Source organism: Peromyscus leucopus, chromosome 11 (genome assembly GCF_004664715.2).
Source record: "Peromyscus leucopus breed LL Stock chromosome 11, UCI_PerLeu_2.1, whole genome shotgun sequence".
Classification (NCBI taxonomy): domain Eukaryota; kingdom Metazoa; phylum Chordata; class Mammalia; order Rodentia; family Cricetidae; genus Peromyscus; species Peromyscus leucopus.
The window spans coordinates 45,160,089-45,171,890 of NC_051072.1; the positions used below are offsets into that span (position 1 = coordinate 45,160,089).

Genomic DNA, 11,802 nt, shown 5'->3' on the forward strand with positions numbered 1-11,802 from the left:
TTAGGAGGGCCCAGCTCAGTATAGGAAGCACCGGTCTCTAAGCAAGTGGTCCCGGGCTGCATAACAAAACTAGGTGGAGCTGGAGAGATGGCTCAATGCATAAGATCCCTTGTTGCTTTTGCAGAAGATCAGGGTTCAGTTCCTAGCACCCACCTCAGGTGGCTCACAATTGCCTGTAACCCAGATTCAGTGAATTCAATGTCCTTTTCTGACATTATGGGCACCTGCACACATATGGTACACACACGTGTGCATCCCTCTCCATAAATAAAAATAAATAAATCTTTAATTTTTATTTTATAAAGAAAGCTAGCTAAGCATGAGTCTGTGAGTGAACCAGTAAACCCATCCTCCATGGCTTCTGCTTCAGGTTCCTGCCTGAGAGTCTGCCCTGATTTCTCCCAGTGATGGACAGTAACCTGAAATAACCCCCTTCTCTTCCTGATTGCTTCAGGTCAGAGTGTTTTGTCACAGCAATAGAATGTAATTTGAACAGGGGCTTTCTCACAGGCCCGGCTCTACTTGCAAGGCCCTGCAGAACCATTGTCAAGGGCAGAAGCAGTGGAGAGGAGGATAGATGGACTGACATCCCCATGACCTCCATGGATTTGGAGGGCATAAGTCAACTGGGAACCCAGCTTCTCCCTCCCCCAGGCCCTCTGAATATCCTGTTTCTTCCTCATAACCACAGTGACTGTTCCTGCTGCAGACAAGGAGGGAGCTGGGACTTAGGTGCCAGGCCATGTTCCAGCAAGGGCTATTCAAGAGACTGGGGACAGGAGCAGCGTCAGTGGGCAACAAAGGGCTCCAGTGTTTTGGGGCAGCACCAGTGGAATTCTGGTGTCAGGTCCCCTCTCGGGCAGCTCCTTGGCAGTGCCCACTGACAGGAGCTCAAGGCCTTTTAGTTTCGTGTTGGTGGTTTGTCTCCTGGGGATAGGGTGGTGGCTTCAGACTTGGTGAGTAGGTAGCTATGATCCCTATAGATCTCTGCAGTGGGCTTGACTGATGTAGCAAGCATGGGGAGAGTCAAGGAGCCTAGCACAGTGAGGTACTGGTCGACCTGCAGAATGGTAGCATCTAGCAGTATGTGGATATTGTGCAAGTCCTGCAGCCTGACCTCCAGGTGCTGACACTTGCCATCTTCCAGAGCCTTCGGTTCCTCTGTGCTCAGCCCAGCAAAAGTTGCATGGGACGCTGGCCTGGGTGGACAGCCGTGAGTAGAGTCAGGGGTGTACCCATCTAGTGAAGAGGTGAGAGAAAGGCAGGGATAGGGCCAGCCTCTGCGCTTGGGGCAGAATCAGGTGCCGGGGCAGAGGTACAGCTGCTTCTGGGTATCCCACTAGGTTAAGAAAGGGTTCGTGTACCAGGAGACGTAGGGGTCACAATGGGTAGTAGGACAGGTAGAAAAGGCCCCACAGTGGACTGCAGTGGGAACATGCCTAGAGATATCAGAGGGAAGAGAAAGTTGGGGGATAGAGCAGCAGCGGTGGGAGGCGGGGGTAGCCCTGGGTGACAGGCTTAGGAAGCAGTGGCGTTAGTGGCACACATGGGGCATCCATACAGCAGGAAGGACAGGAGTGCTGTTGCTAGATCCAGAAGTACATGAAGCCAGAATGGAAGACATATTGCAGGGCAATCTCTAGGCAATGGTCACCATCTCTTCTCAGCAGATGATGCAATCATCGTCCATTATCTTGGAGTTCCCCAAGGGGGTGGCATCTGGGTAGAGTGTATTCATGTTTCTGGGTAGCTTAGCAAGACATGACAGTATCTTCCACGGCTTTATTTAACCGCCTTATGGCCGGGTACATGGGCCAGATGGCAAAGCATGGGAAAATGTGATCGTGGTGGCCATGAAGACCATGTACAGCCAGACCTTGATGGAGCCTATAAATAGAACCTGTGTAGAACTTATATATGGCCTTATTGTCCCAGGTGTCCTTGGTCTGGAGTCTCATGGACAGCATCACATATTTGATGAAGATGATGAGCACAATGGTCATCAGAATGGAATTCTCAAAGCCAAAGGCCAGCCGCCTGGAGGCTGCATGGGTCAGGATGCTGTGGTGACTGTGAGTGACGACAGAGAAGTCCAGAATCCCCCTGAAGAACATCAGGGAGGTGATATGGCAGTAGATATTGGGGCTGCATTCTATAAAGTCCATATTGTCCTCATCCAGCCAATGGAAACCCCTGAGAAGGAAAGAAGAGCGAATAATAGCATGATGGAATGATGGAGTCATCTCAAAAGACAGGGAAGGACAGACAAGTCTCACTGACAGCATACCAGGCCATTCCATCTCCATGGCCTTTAGCTGCCTAAAGAACACTTTGTCCAAGAGAGAAGGATGAAGGCCTGGATGTACAGAACTGCCATGTTGGGGCTAGGCTTGATCAAGCTCCCTGCAGTGGAGGTAGAAATGGTATTGACGTCATAGGCATGAGCCACCATGGCCCCAGTCAGTGTCTGTCTAGCTGCCATTATCATTGTGGTATAGAGTATTGTCCTGGCTAGGAGCCCCAAGAGCCCACTGTCCAGAGCCTATTCAGTCTCCAGCTTATTTCTTCTTACCACTGAATAAGATGGCATCTCAAGGATAGACCACATCTACTGAAAGCCTTCATGGTTACTTCCATTTTGTGATAATTCGGAGTAAAGTGACTGTCAACATCTGGGTGCCGGTGTTTGTGTTGACATGTGTGATGTGACACCGGGAGCATGATGACTGGAAGCATGGTAGGCCTGTGTTTCTGTCTTCTAAGCCTCTGAACTGCCTTCAAAGTGACTGCACCATTTTGTAAGGTCAGTAAAAGTCAATATGAGCCGTTGTCCTACATCCTGCTGGCATTTGGTGGTGTCATTACTGTTTCGGCCAGCATTTATTCTCTCTCTTCTTTCTTTCTTAGATTTATTTATTATGTGTACAGTGTTCTGCCTGCATGGATGTCTGCACGTTGGAAGAGGGCACCGGATCTCATTGTGAATCACCATGTGGTTGTTGGGAATTGAACTCAGGACCTCTGGAAGAGCAGCCAGTGATCTATCTCTCCACTGACCTATCTCTGCAGCCCCTCAACTTAGGGTTTTAATAGCAAGTGGATGGATGTAAAGCTCTGAACACAGGCCCTGCCCTGGTGCAGAGGCTTTGCTTGGTACCTTGTTGCTGCTGTGGCCATTTTAAATGTCTCTCTTCTTATTTTCATGTCTGTGTCTTTCTGGTTAACCCATTCCTGTCATTTTGTTTGAGACCCAGATCTCCGTCCTTAATCACTGGAAGTTCTTTCCCCTCTTCTCTGACAGCCTCTCTTCCTGCACCTTTTGTCACCCATAAGGAGACCAGAGACATTTTATGGTTAAGCATTGTGGTTGTTTGAATGAGAATGGCTCCCATAGGCTCCTATGTTTGAGTGCTTGGTCCCCAGTTGGTAGAACTTTTTGGGAAGGATCAGGAGGCGTGGCTTTGTATGTCTCCTGGAGTGGGCTTTGAGGTTTCAAAAGTCTATGCCAGGCCCAGGCTTGTTCTCTCTCTGCCTCCAACTTGCAGGTAAGATGTGAGCTCTCCGTTACTGCTCCAGCACCATGCCTGCCACCTGCGCCATGCTCCCCACCATGATGGTCATGGACCCACCCTCTGAAACTGTAAGCCAGCCCCCAATTAATTGCTTTCTTTTATAAGTTGCCTTGGACATGGTGTCTTTTCACAGCAATAGGAAAGAGACTAAGACTGCATCTTGAGTTTTGTACTTGTCAGGGTTCTTCAGAGAACTGGGATGCATTGTATGTGGGAGTGGGCTAGGAATAGGGAAAGGGAGAGGGTTCGTTTAAGGAACTTGCTGCTCACATGATTCTGTAGGCTGGCAAGGCCATATTTGGGGCATGGGCCAATGGCAGGAGATGGGAAAGAGCTGGTGTTGAGGTGTAAGTCCAGAGGCTCTTCTGCTGAGTTCCCTCTTGGTCAGAGCAGCCTTTGGCTGGCGGGTGAGGCTCACCTACATCTCCTGGACTTGGTCTACTGATCTGAATGTTAATCCCTCCAAACCTCATCTGTGCACCCAGAATGATGTTGATCAGTCAAGGATCTGGGCACCACTGTGACTGGGCTACTGTCATAAGTATGTCGATGGTGATTTGAAATTTCATTAGAGGCATTTTGAACAAGAACCTTGTTCTGATGTTTTCCTGATTTAGGCAGCTCCAGGGTCATGAGAGATTCTAACACAGGCACAGGAAGCTGATGGTGGCTAGAGCCTCTTAAGTCCTCTAGTTTCAAACCCAGTGTGGGGATGAGGTGTTGGGGAGCAGGTAGGTAACTGTTGTTACCTGGGTGATAATAAAGTTGAGCTGTTCCTGCTTGAAGAACTGCATTACAGAGATTAATTTTGAATTAAATGATAAATTTAAAGCATTTAAAAGAACAATGGCATTTCTAAATGAACTAGGAAGACTAATTATTAACCATAATGATTTTGACTGTCCACCCTGCCTCCCTCCACATTTACAGGATGTCCTTTTCACACCCTGGAAGGGATGGGCAATGACAATGAACTGAAAATTATGCTTGCAGGATTCCTGTTTTTTTTTTTTTTTTTTTTTTTTTTTTTTTTTTTTTTTTTTTTTTTTTTTTTTTTTTTTTTTTTTTTACAGAAACAGACCTTCACGGTCACTATTTTGTTAGTTGTTAGAGGCTAGCCTCTGAGATCCAGTTGGTATATAATGTTCTGGGAGTCTCTGTCCCAGTCAATGTGACCACTCTTACTCAATGGCCCAAGTCATGTCTCCTGTCAGATTTCCACCCCAATCTCCATTACTGCTTCCTTCATGTTGGGATCTGCATGATGTGTGATGAAGACCCCACAATGGGGCTGGAAAAGTCATCTAAGCCAGGGGGATGTGGAGTGAACAGGACAGTGACCATGGCCAGGCAGATGTCAACACCAGAACAGAGCAGAGGTGGTTATCTTGATAAATCCAGCCACTGGGAGCAACAGCCAGCTACAAACACTTGAATCTCACACTTGCCAAGTCACAAGGGTTCTTTGAGGGACTAGGCGAGGTTGGAAGGAGCATGAGCCTGGGAGTCAGAAAGATGAACCTGAGATCTCAGCCTGCTACTTTGCAGGTGACATTATTTGGCTCCTCCATCTCTCTGGTATCAATTCTGAAGAGGGGGAATAATGGCGGTACCTCCTTGGATGGTTGGCATCATTCAAGCTTTGAGCAGCACCATTCTTCAACTGGACCACTTCATTTTACCAGTGGAGAAGCTGAGACTAGAGGCTAAGTAAGTTTCTCCAGGGTTGGAACTAACTGAAAATGGTGAAGGCTCATCTTTGCTTTCAGTGTCTAATATTGACCCCCTGACGATGATAGGCACATTTACTGAGCGGTGACTGTCAACCAGTACCTCTGCTGAATGCTCTCAACTGTACTCTTGTTCAACAAGACCTTCCAAATTGGTGCTTGTCTGAGGCTCCTTTTGCAGCATGGCATTTCTACAGGTTTCATGGCTTAAGATCCAGCTGTTTGCTATTTTTTGCTTCTATGGGTTCGAAGCCTGGGTCTGGCATGGTTGAGTCCTCTCCGCTGGTTCTCTCAAGGTTAAAATGAATGTTAGAGAGCTGTGTTCCTTTTTGGGTACTTTGGGAAAAGTCCATTTCCATTCTAATGGGAGGATCTGGACATGGGTGCTGAGGGAGGGTAGGTATTCTGGTTAGTATTTATTTATTGATTGTTGTCAATTTGACACAAATTAGAGTCATCTAGGGAGAGGGAACTTCAACTGAAAAAAGACCTTCATCAGATTGACCTTAGTCAAGGATGTGGGTTATTTTTTGATCAATAATTGTTGTGGGAGGCCAAGCCCATTGTGGCTGCTGCCATCCCTGGGCAGGTGGTCCCAAGTAGTACAAGAAATGAGGTTGAGTGAGCCATGAGGAACAAGCCAGTAAACAGTGTTGCTTCATGGTCTTTGATTCAGTTCCTGCCTTGGGTTCCTGCCCTGCCTTCCCATCCTGATGGACTGTGAGCTGTATGCTGAAATAAACCCTTTCCTCCCCAAGTTGCTTTTGGTATGGTGTCTATCACAGCAACAGGAAGCAAGCTAAGCCACTAGGTTAGTAGGGCTTTATTTTCTACATGTGCTCAGAGGTGAGTAACCAGGGTAGATATCCTGCCTGTCTTCTGTCACCTTTCTCGCTGTTGGCCCGTGGGAAAGATCTGTGTTGAGTGGGACATTTACAACCTCCCATAACTTGGCTTTAGCCCCCTGTGCAGAGCAGATTGCTGAACAGCATGTCTCAGGCTTTGCCTTGGCTTCCTAAGCATTCTCAGAGGAGAATCATGGAGAGAGTGCTGTTTGCTTGGAACTGGCTGTTGACCACAGACATGCCGTTAGTGTGATGGTGGCAGGAGGGGACCCCCCCTTCAGAAACTCATGCTTGGTTTGTGGCTACCGGTATGTGCTTGACATCTTTCCAAATCACGCTTGCTAAGCTCCTGATGCCTCCTCTTCCTCCCTGAAAGGTTGTCTCAAGAAGATGAGGAGAAATAGACTCTTTTAGCTTAGTAAGACTTCCTGACTCTGTTTTGAGGATGGTCACTAATAGCCAGATACAGGTTTTTAAAAACTTGCTGGCTGTGGAGACTCAAAAGACTCAGACCTGTCCTTCTTGCTCCATCGAGGGGTACATTAAGGAGAGCTCATAGAATAGACAATGGGAGTTGGGATAATATACAGAGAAAATAGAAGGTTAAAAGAAAATAAAAGGAAGATGTGTATATTTGCAGGCAATATAAGGAGAGAAGTGGGAAATTCTTTGAAGGCCGTGTTTATGTGTGGCCGCCAGAGAGCAAGTGTTGGACTGTGTCGCACAGCCTCTAAGGCTGTCTATACAGCCCAGCTCTTACCTTCCAACACTTCTCTGGACTCCTCTCCCTGGATATATATATCCATATATATTTGCAAAGATACATAAAAGTGTCTTAAATATTTGATACCCTTTTAAATTCTCCCAGCCATGGCTTGTCCCCCTGCTGTGGAACCTATGTGGTTTGCCCCTCAAATGTTCCTAAGGTGGGTCCTGGTTAATTTCTCTGTGTAATAACTGTTACAAAAGAATAGTACAACCCCTGGATCTTTCTTTCCCTGCAGTCTTACGACATGGTCTCTTCTACATGTGCTCATGGCATGACATCATCCATCACGAGATCCAGAGCTGACCTGAGGCCAGCACCATGCTTTTAGATCGCTACAACTATGATTTTGTTCTCTTTATCTTTCAAGTTTGGCTTGGCAGCTCTGTTGAGCCTTTATTTGATGTTTAGGAACAAATTAATGAAACGTATCTCTTTAAGTTATCCAGCCTTGGGTATTTCACTATAGCAAGAGCAAATGGATCGACTGTTTCTATGTCATGTAACTTTAGTGACATGGGACGGAATGGCCCAGAACCACCTTGCCTGCTGTGGAAGGGTTCTGCCAGGGTGCCATGGAAGGAGACCAAGGCTGGGGTCTGGTGAACGGCTGTCATGTTTATAGCTAGTGGCCACCTGTGGTTGTTGGCAGCTTCATCAGGCATGTTATGGTGACTCTCACAGTGCCAATATGAGTGGGCTTCTGGATTTTGGCAGGAACAGCTCCTTCAGCAGCATGGCTGGACACGCAGTTCCTGTCAGCAGGTGGCGCCGACTTTCTGATCCTTGAGTTCAACCTCCTTTGGCCTCCTCACACCTTTAACTTGTGTTCCCCCAGCTCTTCCGTCCTTTCCATAACGATATCCTCGCTTCATTCTTTTCCACTCCAGAAGTCCCCAAGAAGCTTGGGGTGGTGGCCCTTGTCTGCAGTCTAGCACCTGGGAGGATCAGGAACTCAGGGCTAGCCTAGGCTATATCCTGAGACCCTGCCTGCATCACCCGCCTCCTCCAAAGTCCCCAAGAATTTTGTTTCTCTGAGTGAAAGCTGACCTAACCAGTGTGTTTCTGGCCAGCTCCACGGCCCCTCTCCTGGGGCCTGCATTTGTCTGATGCTGTTCCATGAACATCCAACTTTGATTTGACATTTTTTTTTTTTTTGACAATCAGGAAGTTGATGGGCATATCAATAAACTGCAGTGATTAAGACCAGGGAAGAAGATGTGGAACAGTGAAGAGTGGTAGAAATTTAACCTTGGACTTAGTTCTGACAGGCCCATGTCCACTTACTCATCGGAGTGTTAGCTTTTAGACAAGCTTGTCAAAATGTGACCACACTGCCTGTGGATGTGTCCTGAACTTGAGCTGACCCTGGCAGCTCTTCCAATTTTCCTTAATCTGTACTGTATTTCAAAAGCAAAGGAAGGGGGAGCTATGGAAGATGGTTTACTTTCAGAGACTCAAGCCAGGCATGAGCAATGGTTACTTTTCAAATGCATGTTTGAATGTGTTTATTATCTTGAATATATGTTTCAGGTGATAGTTTTGATTATTAGTAAGAATAACAGCATAAACTCAAGGGATTCAGTCAGGGTCTTATTGGATTCATAAGGTTCTGGAAGTCCAGAGAAAGAGTGATGTCAGTGCTTAGCTGAATCCAGGGGTTCCTGCCCCATCACCATGGGGTGCTTTCAGCTCTGCTGATGCTTAGTTTCTTCTTAGGCTGGAAATTGACCATGGCCTGCATCTGACAGAGTCCAGAAAAGGAAGTGGGAGTTACTCCTGGGTCATTGAGAAACCCTTAGAGAATTGTCTTAGAGTTTCTATTGCTGTGAAGAGATGCCATGACCATGGCAACTCTTACAAAGGAAAACATTTAATGGGAGTGGCCTACAGTTTCGGAGAGTTAGTCTATTATCATGATGTTGGGACATGGTGGCTTGCAGGCAGACATGATGCTGAAGAAGGAGCTGAGAGTTCTACATCTTGATCCTCAGGTGACAGGAAGTGAACTGTGTCTCACACTTGGCAGAGCTTGAGCATAGGAGACCTTAAAGGCCGCCCCCACAGTGACACACTTCCTCCAACAAGGCCACACCTCCTAATAGTGCCACTCCCTATTTTCCTTTTCTGTTTATTTGAATTATTATTTTTTATTTATATTATTTTTTATATTTTACATACCAACCGCAGATCCCCCTCTCCTCCCTCCTCCTGCTCCCCCACCCAGCCTCCCCCACAACTCAGCCTCCACCACAACTTGCCTCCCATCCCTTCCTCCAAAGGGTAAGGCCTCCCATGAGAAGTCAGCAAAGCCTGGTACATTCGTTGAGTCAGGACCAAGCCCCTCCCTCAAGGGTGAGTAAGGTGTCCAACCATAGGTAATGGGATCCAGAAAGCCAGCTCATGTACCAGGGATAGATTCTGATCACACTGCCAGGGGCCCCTCAAACAGAACAAGCTGCACAACTGTCTCCCTATGCAGAGGGCCTAGTCCAGTCCCATGCAGGCTCCACAGCTGTCAGTCTAAAGTTCATGAGTTCTATGAGCTTGGTTCAGTTGTCTCTGCAGATTTCCCCATCATGTTTTTTTTTTTTTTTTTTTTTTTTTTTTGAGACAGGGTTTCTCTGTGTAGCTTTGCGCCTTTCCTGGAACTCACTTTGGAGACCAGGCTGGCCTCAAACTCACAGAGATCCGACCGCTTCTGCCTTCTGAGTGCTGGGATTAAAGGCATGCACCACCACCGTCCGGCTTCCCCATCATGTTTTGACCCTCCTTGCTCATAGAATCCCTCTTCCCTCTCTTCGACAAGACTCCCAGAACTCAGCCTGGTGCTTGGCTGTGGATCTCTGCATCTGCTTCCATCAGTTACTGGATGAAGGCTCTATGATGACAGTCAGGGTAGTCACCAATCTGATTACAGGGGAAGGCCAGTTCAGGAACCCTCTCCACTATTGCTAGTAATCTAATCTGGGGTCATCCTTGTGGATTCCTGGGAATTACCCTAGCACCAGGTTTCTCTCTTACCCCATAATCTCTCCCTCTATCAAGAGATCTCTTTCATTGCTCTCCCACCTCATCCCTCTCCTAGTTAGGCCATCCTGTTCCCTCATGTTCTCATCCCCCATTCCCTCCCCTCTACTGCCCCCTACCCCCAGTTTACTCATGGAGATCTCATCTGTTTCCCCTTCCCAAGGGGATCTATGAGTCCCTCTTAGGGTCCTCCTTGTTTTCTAGCTTCTCTGGAGCTGTGGGTTATATTCTGATTATCCTTTGATTTATATCTAGTATCAACTTATGAGTGAGTACATACCATGTTTGTCTTTCTGAGCCTGGGTTACCTCACTCAGGATGATATATTCTAGTTCCATCCATTTGTCTGAAAATTTCATGATGTCATTTTTTTTTTTTACAGCTGAGTAGTACTCCATTGTGTATATGTACCACATTTTCTTTACCTATTCTTTGGTTGAGGGGCTTCCAGGTTTTGGCTATTATGAATAATACTGCTATGAATATAGTTGAGCAAATGTCCTTTTGGTATGATTGAGCATCCCTTGGGTATATGCCCCAAGAGTGGTATCATTGGGTTTTGAGGTAGATTGATTCCCAATTTTCTGAGAATTCACCATACTGATTTCCAAAGTGGCTGTAGAAGTTTGCACTCCCACCAACAGCGGAGGAGTATTCTCCTTGCTCCACATCCTCTCCAACATAAGCTGCCATCAGTGTTTTTGATCTTAGCCATTCTTACAGGTGTAAGATGGTATCTCAGAGTCGTTTTGATTTGCATTTTCCTGATGACTAAGAATGTTGAGTAATTCATTGAATGTCTTTTGGCCATTTGAGATTCTTCTGTTGAGAATTCTCTGTTTAGATCTGTAGCCCATTTTTTAATTGAATTGTTTGGTATTTTCTCATTTCTTGAATTCTTTATATATTTTGGAGATCAGCCCTCTGTCAGATGCGAACTTGGTGAAGAGCAGGCTGTTGTTTTGTTTTATTTACCATGTCCTTTGCCTTAAAGAAGCTTCTCAGTTCCAGGAGGTCCTATCTATCTATCTATCTATCTATCTATCTATCTATCTATCTATCTATCTATCTACCTACCTACCTACCTATCTACCTATCTATCCATCTATCCATCCATCTATCTTTATTATTATTATTACTATTATTATTATTATTATTATTATTGTCTTTTTAAACCATTTTCTGTGGTGGTATTGTGTTCCCCAAAATATTGTGTACCTTAATAAACTTATCTGGGGTCAGAGAACAGAAAAGCCACTAGTTAGGCAGTGATAGCACATGCCTTTAATCCTAGCATTCCAGAGGCAGAAATCCATCTGGGATCTCTGTGAGTTCAAGGCCACATTGGAAACTGCCAGGCATGGTGACTCACACCTTTAATCCCAGGAAGCAAGCCTTTAATCCTAGGGAGTGATGGTAGAAAGCAGAAAGGTATATAAGGCTTGAGGACCAGAAACTAGAGGCATTTGGCTGGTTAAGCATTTGGCTGGTTCAGCATTTGGCTGGTTAAGCATTCAGGCTTTTAAGCAGCAGTTCAGGTGAGAGCCATTGGGATGAGGACACAGAAGCTTCCAGTCTGAGGAAACAAGACCAGCTGAGGAATTGGTAAGGTGAGATAGCTGTGGCTTGTTCTGTCTCTCTGATCTACCAGCATTGACCCCAATAACTGGCCTCGGGTTTGATTTTATTAATAAGAACCTTTAAGATTCCTGCTACAATTTTCTTTCAAACCACCACAAGAATCTTTTTTTCATGTGTTATAGGTCCAAAATCAGCCATACCCTACTGGAACCAATTACTGAGATAGAAATGTGCCACCTTTGGAACAGTCTGAAACTAGAAATGAAGTCTGCTTTCCC

General features: G+C 46.1%; 1 pseudogene; it reads right to left on the reverse strand.

The window, feature by feature from the left end:
* Positions 1 to 901: 901 nt before the first annotated feature.
* LOC114702871 lies at positions 902 to 2,488 on the reverse strand (annotated as a pseudogene).
* Between the last annotated feature and the right edge of the window lie 9,314 nt (positions 2,489 to 11,802).